The 9,495-nt window shown below is 46.3% G+C and overlaps 1 long non-coding RNA gene across 1 annotated transcript; it reads left to right on the top strand.

Moving 5' to 3' along the window:
• The first annotated feature begins 298 nt into the window (after positions 1-298).
• LOC145525319 (uncharacterized) lies at positions 299-7,624 on the top strand. Its single transcript, XR_014068102.1, has 2 exons — positions 299-4,598; positions 7,083-7,624. It is a non-coding gene; the product is annotated as an uncharacterized LOC145525319 (long non-coding RNA).
• The last annotated feature ends 1,871 nt before the right edge of the window (positions 7,625-9,495 follow it).

Raw genomic sequence — 9,495 nt, 5'->3', positions numbered from 1 at the left:
CTAATGGCCTAAGAAGCTTGTTAAAATAATCCCCCCACTCCCACTCCTGGCCTAGAACTACTGAATCAGAATCTCCACGGAGTGGAAACTGACATCTGTATTTTTTTCAACTTCCCAGGCAATTCTGAGGCAGCCTGCGTTTGGCATTTGTTGCTGTAGAATTGCAATGGCACCCGACTCCAGTACTCTTGCCTGGAGAATCCCATGGACGGAGGAGCCTGGTAGGCTACAGTCCATGGGGTCGCTAACAGTTGGACACGACTGAGCGACTTCACTTTCACTTTTCCCTTTCATGCACTGGAGAAGGAAATGGCAACCCACTCCAGTATTCTTGCCTGGAGAATCCCGGAGACGGCGGAGCCCGATGGGCTGCCGTCTATGGGGTCGCACAGAGTTGGACACAACTGAAGCAACTTAGCAGCAGCAGCAGCAGCAGCTGTAGAATTGGACTCAATTAATTATCTGTATAGTTCCAAGTTTCTAGGATTCAGTAAATACCCTGGATATTTGAAATTATCCTTTTTGCCCTACAAAAGACTTTGGGGACAGACTCCTTCCTTTTCCCAGAGAAGAGGGAAAGTCTTTCAAAGTATGGGATCCTCAATGGCTTGACTCCAAGCAGCAATGGCACGTGTGTAAAGCCTAGCCTGTCAATATATTCATCCCTGAAGTCCTGCCCGTCTCCTGGGTGAAGGTGTCCACTTCTCCTGGGGTCCTAGCATCTCTTCTCCCCACTCTGATTCTACAGCACCAAATATTTCATGGCCTTTTAAAAATGGGACCAGGGGAGCAGAGGGTGAGTGTGTTGTCTTAGCATCATTTGTTGGAAGATTCAATAGACTCAATTAAGAATGCATGCCCAGCAAGCTACAAACTAATTGAGAAATCAGACTAAAGAAAAGGGCATATGGAGACCAAAACAGCATCCTCATGGTTGATAAATCGGCTGTCAGAATAGCAGAGTCCACCGCACAGTCCAGCGCCCGTCACAGGCAGCACTGGGGAGGGTGCTTCACCGCAGGACAGAGCCTGCTCTTGAATTATCTATATCACAGAGGAGCAGACCAGAGCAAGTGCCTCCGGGGGCAGCCTGACCCGGGAGGTGGGGAGGCAAAGGGGAGAGTTTCATGGACCCAGTGGCTCTCCAGTTAGAATCCTCAGGAGGGCCAAGGTGGGGGACGATAGCAAGGTTACAGGGATGGACGCCCTCCAGAGTGGGCAGGAAGTCTCCCTGTCTCTCCCAGCTCCTTCTCCTTCCTCTTCTGTGTATGTCTTGTCTTCCTGAGTGAAGTACAAACCGATGGAACGCAGGGATTATGTGCTATCTTATTTTGATCCTTTTCCAAAGCGCGGGGCACTGTGCTAGATGTATTATGGATGTTCAAAGACATGTTCGGACAAAGAACCCAGAAACCAAGGACAGAAAGAGAGAAGAAGGAGAGGGGAAAGAATGTGATGGTGACTTGCAGGCATCTTGAGGATGAGGGAAATGGGTGTGGTGAAGTGTTTTCACAATGGAGGCAGGTAGCCTGAATCCAAGTCCTGCTTCTGCCTGTTACTGGCTGTATTATTCTGAAGCAAGGTGCCTACATTCTCCCATCTGTACCTACCACAGAGCCTTGCTGTGAGCATGAAGTGGGTTTTGGCCTATTGATGGGTTAAAATTAAGTGGGCAAACTAAAACCTGTGGTCAATCTGACCCAATGCCTGTTTTTATAAATAAAGTGTTATTGGAACCCAGGCATACCCATTCGTGGATGTATTGCCCACAACTGCTTTCACACTACAGGGCAGAGTTGAGGGGTTGAAATGGGTCTCATGTCCTTCAAAGCCTGAAATATTGACTCTCTGGACCTTTATGGAAAAGGTTTGCTGACAAACCCCTGGCTCAGAACACAAGAGCTCCATTCTTTATCCATCAGAAATAGAAGATTCAGTGTTAGTGTTACCTTCTTTTCCTACAGTAGTTCTCAGTTCAGACAATCAGGCTTTGGGGCTCCCTCCCCACTCTCGTTTCTGGCTCCTCAAGCTGCTTCCCCAGCACTCTCACCAGGCATGCTCTCCGTGGTCTGGGATTCCTGCACTGGATTCTCCAGGTTGGGACTGTCTTGTTCATTGATCTAGCCTAGTGCCTTGGGCAGAATTGAACCCCAGGAAATGCTTGCTCCACTAACATAGTAACCAGAAATACATGAACATACAATATGAACTCTCAGAAATAAGGGACTATAAACCTACAGAGGGACAAAGGCTAGAGATCTGAGCAAGCCCCTCTGGACTTTGCCCCCATTGCTATGACTGGAGCAGATCTTCACGTGCTTCCTGCTGCCTTATTTGCCTCTTTATTTCTCCAAGTCTGGCCGCAGGGGCACTGGAATAGCAGTGGTTCTGTCCTCATTGATCAGCCTGCAATCTACAACTGGCATTGCTTTTCATTCCTGGTGGGGTCATCAGCCTCCCTGTCGAGGCTCGGGAGTTCATGCCAAGACACGGCAGCAGTAAGGGCTTGGGTCCACTTGGACCCGCGAGAGCTTGGGGCAGATGCTGCCGTGGGAGCTGAGGAATGCGCCCGCCCTTGCGTTCCACAGCAGGTGTGCGGGGGCATTCTTATCATGCTTCTTGTGGAGCTGCATCTGCTCCTGGCTTTCAGAACTCCGGAGCATTTTCACAACAAAATGTTAGGCTATATTTATCTATCACATCACCAAAGCCCGTCTTTGAAATTTCTGTCCAGGAAATATTTGAGCTGTGCTGTTAACGAGTTCAGCAACCTTGACACCTCCCTGATCCTTGACTTCTTCCTCTGTAAAAGGAGGTGAGATGGTCACAAGCCTCCCGTCCCCACCCTTGACTCTGACAGCGAGTGCCTCTCCAAGGTCACATGAACCCTCTGTGCTGGAAATTCCTCTAGGTGGGATTAGCAGCTGATTCAAACAGTGACCTGCTTAGGGAGCAGGTGGCAGGATCCCACCATCTGTGAAGCCCTCTGCCTGTAGGATGCCGACCCCTGGTCCTCCCACTGACAAGATCTTGCCCAAATTCACCTTTCTAAGGTAAAATTCCTCAAAAAGCTCTGAGTAGCCTGATCTTTCCCAAGGCTCCTTGGGGCTCAAAGGTGAAGTCAATGTTTGTCTCCAGGTAAGAATTCATTAGCTGCTATTGCCAATCAGGGCTGTTTTCTCTGAGTGGAAATGGACTCCCTGGGACTCTGTGGGTCGCCAGGCCAACAGCTTAACATGCAGAATCTACAGATGCCAGGTGTATGATCCACCAGGACTGGCACGTAACACATAACATTTCCTTTTCCAACTCAGCAGTCTGGCTGCCCATCAGGGACCAGCTGAAAAGTAGCTGCTATGTCTAGTGGATGAGACCCAGGCCCATCAGACAGCAGACTGCAAACCTTAGATGGATCTGGAAGCCTGAATCCTTCTCCTGGGCGTTCTGGCAAGCCCTCCTTCCAGTGTGACTTGAAAGAAGAGGCTTGTTTTTTTTTCCCCCCTTACAGCATTTTGATTCCTATGGGAATCAGTAAGTAGAAACGTATTTGTAGAGTAATGGGTAAAAATGATTACTAGGTTTTTAAAATGCTCTTTCTGATGTTCCAATTCACACACAGATGACAGTTATACTGACAGCCACACTTGTTCATGCTCCAGAGAAATCTTCTTTGCTTAATACTGCCTTAAGCCGCTGTTTGAAAAGTAACAACCCTCGTGTGGCTTTCCCCTTGGTGTTCAGGGTCTTTGCCATCCTCCTCCACGGGAGCTGACAACGTTTTAGCAAAGTTGGCTCTTGACGCTGGAATTCCATTTGGGGCAGAGCAACGTCTCAGGATGCATAGGAATCTGCCTCCCTCAGATCCATGGCCTCAAGAAATGTCCTGGAGAGATGATGCTGGTCCAGGGTGATGGCTGCAGCCCTCTTCTCTGGAATAGACTTTATTCTGACTGGGGAAAGGCCACTAAAGGAACATTTTTTAATTAAAACCCCCTCAACCTTACTTATTAAGACTTCTGGCACACGCTGACAGTGGAATTTTTCCTGCATGGTCCTTTAGGGAGCTACCTAAATGACTCTGGCAGAGAAACGACATATAAATAACATTTAGGATTATTATTATGGGGCTAGGTTCTCATCCTGTGTCACCGTCTGGGAATTCTACTGCTCATACTTGCTTGTTATAAATATTGTATCCTTCACCTTCCCCCAAGCACACAGGGGATGAGGCAGTGGAGGGCCAAGTGGGGGCTGGAAGAGGGCATCCTTTGGAAGATCCATTAATTGAAGTCAGTTTGAGAGTCATTCTGCACATGAGTAAATAAGCTATAACAAATTATTTCCTATTTCAGGTAATTCATTCATTCTCCAAGTCTCCAGGGAGTGGTTTTTAGACCTGTTTCAGGAATGAAAACAGACTGAGTTGGTCCAGTGGAATGTGAAACTAGAACAATGGCGCTGACCTACCACAGAGTAATAAACTGGAATCCCTCACAGAGGGGCCTTGTCTCTAACCAGATGGGACCCCGTCAGGAGGAAGAGGACAGGGACCGTGCATGATTCCCAACATTTAACGGACTTCCCTGGTGGCTCAGATGGTAAAGCATCTGCCTACAATGTGGGAGACCTGGGTTCAACCCCTGGGTCAGGAAGATCCTCTGGAGAAGGAAATGGCAACCCACTCCAGTATTCTTGCCTGGAAAACGCCATGGACAGAGGAGCCTGGTGGGCTACAGTCCATGGGGTCGCAAAGAGTTGGACACGACTGAGTGACTAAACTTTAAATTTCTATTTGGGAATGCTGCTGCCAGATCCTAGGCTGACCATTGGTTCACCCAGCAAATATTTGAGTCTGTACCATGTGTCGGGGCCCACTACCAGTCTGGGTGGGACCGGTAAAATCCCTGCTCTCTGGAAGCTCAAATTCTAAGGTGTGGTGTGGGGGAGATAAGCAGACAAGAAAACAAACAAAGACATAAACTCAGATTGGCAAAAAACAATAGTCAACAAAACTGTGATGGAAAGTGACTGGAAAAAGTAGGCCTCTGGGATCCAAGACAGTTCTGATAAGAGTGAGTGATGAAGGCTCTTGGAAGGAGGTAGCATTTGAACTGAATGAGAAGCAGAGAGACCTAGAGAGATCTGACTAGAGCTTTGAGGGCAAAAGAAATAGCAAGTGCAAATACCCTGAGGCCAAAACATGCATGGCACGTTCCAGGAGCAGAAAGCAGGAGGTCCTAATTGGGCCAAGTGAGCGGCAGGGGGTGGTGGGAATGTGACAAGAGAAGCAGATGGTGCCAGATCACCTCCAAGGCTTGGATTAGGTAAAGCCTTGGATTTCATTCTGCGTGCATGGGCAGCTATTAGAGGTCCCACAGAAAAGACTGCTAGCTGCCCCCAAATTCATTCTCCCTTTCTTTTTAGTTCTGGAATCTTTGATTTTTAGCCAGCAAATTCCACACAGTTTGAAAGTACATTTTCCAGCTGTATTTCCTGTAAATATATAGCTATCTGATTAAATTCTTGTCCATGAGATGTGAACAAAAGTAATAGGTGCAACTTCTGGACCTCACTCTTAAAATGATCGGGCATTACTCTCCTTTCTTTTTCTCCCATCCCAGTGACTGGAACAGAGATAGCTATAGAGCCAGTTTTAACTCTGGAACATGAAGGCAACCCCACATGGCATGGTGAACAAGGGAGAAGGTACCTGGGTCACTGCATGACTACATACAGCTTGGCCACCCACCTGCCCTGAACCGGCTTACTTCCTTTGTTTGAACCATTCTTTGTATTTTGGGTTTATGCTACATCAGTTTTAGTTTGCATCCTAATACAAATTTCCTATTTGAATGTTTCAAATAGGAAAGTGACTTGATTTATGTTTCCAAGAGATCCATCTAGTTTCCATGTGGATACAGCTCTGGGGTGGGGAGAATAGTGGATGCAGTAAGACCAGAGGCCATCTAAGAGACCATCGCAGTAACTGAAATAAAGAATACTGATGGCTTCAGGTAAGGCAGTCCCTCTGCACACAGACAGAAGTGAACAAATAGATACGGGATATATTTTGAAAGTAGAACTAAAAAGATCTGGAGCTGGATCAAATCATTGGGAGGGAAACTGAGGAAAGAATAATCAAGGTAACTCTTAGTTTGGAGTCCTTTGGTGACTCTCCCATCCTGATGGGATCTGAAGACAACAGAAGATGGACCCCACTGACAGGTCACTGAAACATCTCTTCTATGGGCAACTCTGGTAAGAGCCGCCCCCGAAATAGCAAACTTGGAGATGATCCACACCACCACTGTCAGTCCAAGAATTGGTAGAAACCCACCCAAGCTGAAAATCCTTAAGGTTATTTTAGTTGCAAGCAATGGAAACCAACTCTGGCTAGTTTAAGAGCTAAATTAGCCCACAGAACCCAAGTATAGTCCTTAAAAAAAAAAACAAAACTAGAACTGAGGTCTAGAAAGATGACAGGAACAAACAATACCGTTAGCTCTTTATCCCTAAATAGACCACTTTGTCTGCTCTTCCATACATATAACAAAAGATGGTGTTTCCATGGCTTCAGGGTTTATAGTACTTCTAGCAAATATACTAAATCAATGTAGGCATTCTGTCTCAATCTTAAACCCTAGGAATTTAGGAGTGAGAATTTAACTAGACTTGACTGGGGTAGGGATCCTCTCAACTGCAGTCAGGAGAACAGGACCAAATCACTTAAACAAGGCTGGCTCCACCCATCCCTGTGGGAAGGGCACGTCAAGAGAAAAGGGCTTACAGCCCCTCAAAGCGCCTTTCTAACAAATCCATATGGAACACAAATCTCAGTTCCATGAAGACCCAGTGCTGCAGGGCTCAAAAGCCCCATTGGAAGCATCCATTTCTAATACAGAGCTAAACTGAAGTCCTCTTGAGCCTCCAGATATCTTTATCCTTTTTAAAGGTGCCTTGCACAGATGTCATGGCCTTTCTTGGGGGCCACTGTCGAGGACTCACAATGCTTAGACACTTCTATTTTCTTGCCTGTGTGCTTATCACAGCATGTGAAAAAACTCTTCTCCTTTTCTCCTCAGTAATAAGGGGCCAAATGATCATCAAGTCTACCCCTCAGAATAACCCTCAGCTATGGTACCTCTCCAGCTTCCCAGGTGGCGCTAGTGGTAAAGAACCTTCCTGCCAACGCAGGAGACGTTGGATCCCAGGGTTTGATCCCTGGGTCAAGAAGATTCTCTGGAAAAGGAAATGGCGACCCACTCAGTATTCTTCCCTGGAGAATCTCATGGACAGAGGATCTTGGAGGGCTACACTCCATAGGGTCACAAAGAGTCGGACATGACTGAAGCGACTTAGAAAAGCTGGATGGGAGTGGATGTGGATTTCTGTACATGACTGACCTGGACATGACCCTGCAGTCTCAGAGGTGTGTCCAAAACCAGCTCTGAACAAATCAGAGGGCTGTGGATGTGTCTTTTTTTTTTTTTTCTAGAAGCATCTATTCTACAAATCAGTGATCCCATCTTCCTCTTCCCCTGTTGGTCTCAAATACTCATTTTTTATTCCCATCCAGGGCTCCCTCTCCACACTTCTCTGAATAAAGTTTAAAATTGAGCTATAAGAATGGATATAGCTGCTCTTTATCTGTCAGAGGAAGATTAGCCAAGGATAGTTATGGGCCCCAGGCAAAGATAGGGGTGCAGTCTGCCTCTTAAAGGCTTGATTGAGAGGATTTTATTGTTATTATAAAGATGCACTTTCTTTTAAAAGTTGAGAGCTTTTTTTCCTCTTCTTTAGTCACAGAAGGTCATGTGATTTTTTTTTTATTATCAGGATGCTTTTTAGTTTTAAGCCTGAAACTTAACCACATGTGCAATGAAGGCTCTGGAAAAGTGAGCAGGTCTTCTGGGGAAAACTTCCACTCTATTCATCCAGGGAACACTGTGAGTTTTGTGTCTCCTGATAATATGTGCAGGTCACAACCCTTCCACTGCAGGGCAATCCCACTGCAGGGGTCCAGGAATACTTTCTCCAAAAGGCAAGGCAATGAGAAAATAACCCTTTGATATCCTTTCTCTTTCATCATTCCTTTGACTTTTTTTTTATTATGCAGCTAACAATTATGATCAAGTAGATAATATGTATTAAGTGTGCTCTAAAAATATAATCTCATTATTTTTATGGGTTTAAAATTTTCCTAACAGACCTTCTGCTTGTGACATTCAAAAGCACCATTATCATCATCCCTATTGTCCCTTAGGGCTTCCCAGGTGGTGCTAGTGGTAAAGAACCTACCTGCCAATGCGGGAGACATAAGAGACACAGGTTCAGTCCCTGGGTCAGAAAGATGCCCTGGAAAGGCCATGGCATCCCACTCCAGTATTCTTGCCTGGAGAATCCCATGGACAGAGGAGCCTGGGGGTCTACGGGGGTTGCAAAGAGTCGGACACGACTGAAGTGACTTAGCAGGCACTGTTCCTTAATCAAAAATCATCCCTTCCTCCTAACTCCTAGTCATCTCTATTCTACTTTCTGTCTCTATGAATTTGCCTAGAAGCACCTCACATAAATACAGCCCCTGCTTTTCAATCTACTCTCAAATTTGTGCACTGTACCGGGCTACACTCTCATACAGAGGCCAGAAGCCATCCATTCTAAACTGTGGGCTTTCAGTAAGACATTACCCTCTGTACACCACTTTACAAAGTGCTTATAAAACCTAGCAAGCTACATGGGAGCTCCTCCATTTTCTAGTTGAGGAAAATGCGGCTCCTACAGATTAGATCATGGAGCTAGTGAGCAGCAAAGCCAGGCTTCAACTCGGGTTCCTTGCATACCAGTCCCTCCTCTTAACGGTGATGTCCTCTCCATGCCCCACTGACCATCGAAGTTGTAGTCTGCCAACACCTGGCAATGCAGAATAGCTGTCCTCCAAGGATTAACATCATGCTTTGTGTTGTTCAGCCTTTACACAAACCCAAGGTTGGGAGCATGTTCTTTATGTAGGAGGTACATGCTGGTTGGGCTTCCCTGCTGGCTCAGTGGTGAAGAATCCGCCTGCCAATGCAAGAGAGGCGGGTTTGACCTCTGGGTGGGAAAGATCCCCTGGGGAAGGAAATGACAATCCACTCCAGTATTCTTGCCTGGGAAACTGCCATGGACAGAGGAGCCTGGCATAGGGTCTCAAAAGAGTCAGACATGACTTAGCAACTGAACAACAATATGCATATTACTTAGAAACAGTGCAGCAGAGTGATCCTGCCCTGGAAACAGGCTCATGGATTCAGCAATTGAGTGACCTCAGCCAAATTCCTTAACCTTCACGGTTCAGCTTCTGTTTCTGTAAAATGGGAATGATTACAATGATGATACCAATCTCACTGAGTTCTGGTGAAGACAAAATAAATGAATGTGCATAGAGTGCTAAGCATAGTGCAGAGTGCTTGAAAATCATATTTTACTCAATGGTTCTTATGAGTGTTAACTGTTTCT

The sequence above is a fragment of the Giraffa tippelskirchi genome, chromosome 11, assembly GCF_054371585.1.
Source record: "Giraffa tippelskirchi isolate mGirTip1 chromosome 11, T2T-mGirTip1v1.2.pri, whole genome shotgun sequence".
Taxonomy (NCBI): domain Eukaryota; kingdom Metazoa; phylum Chordata; class Mammalia; order Artiodactyla; family Giraffidae; genus Giraffa; species Giraffa tippelskirchi.
This window is presented reverse-complemented; position numbering and strand designations above follow the sequence as displayed.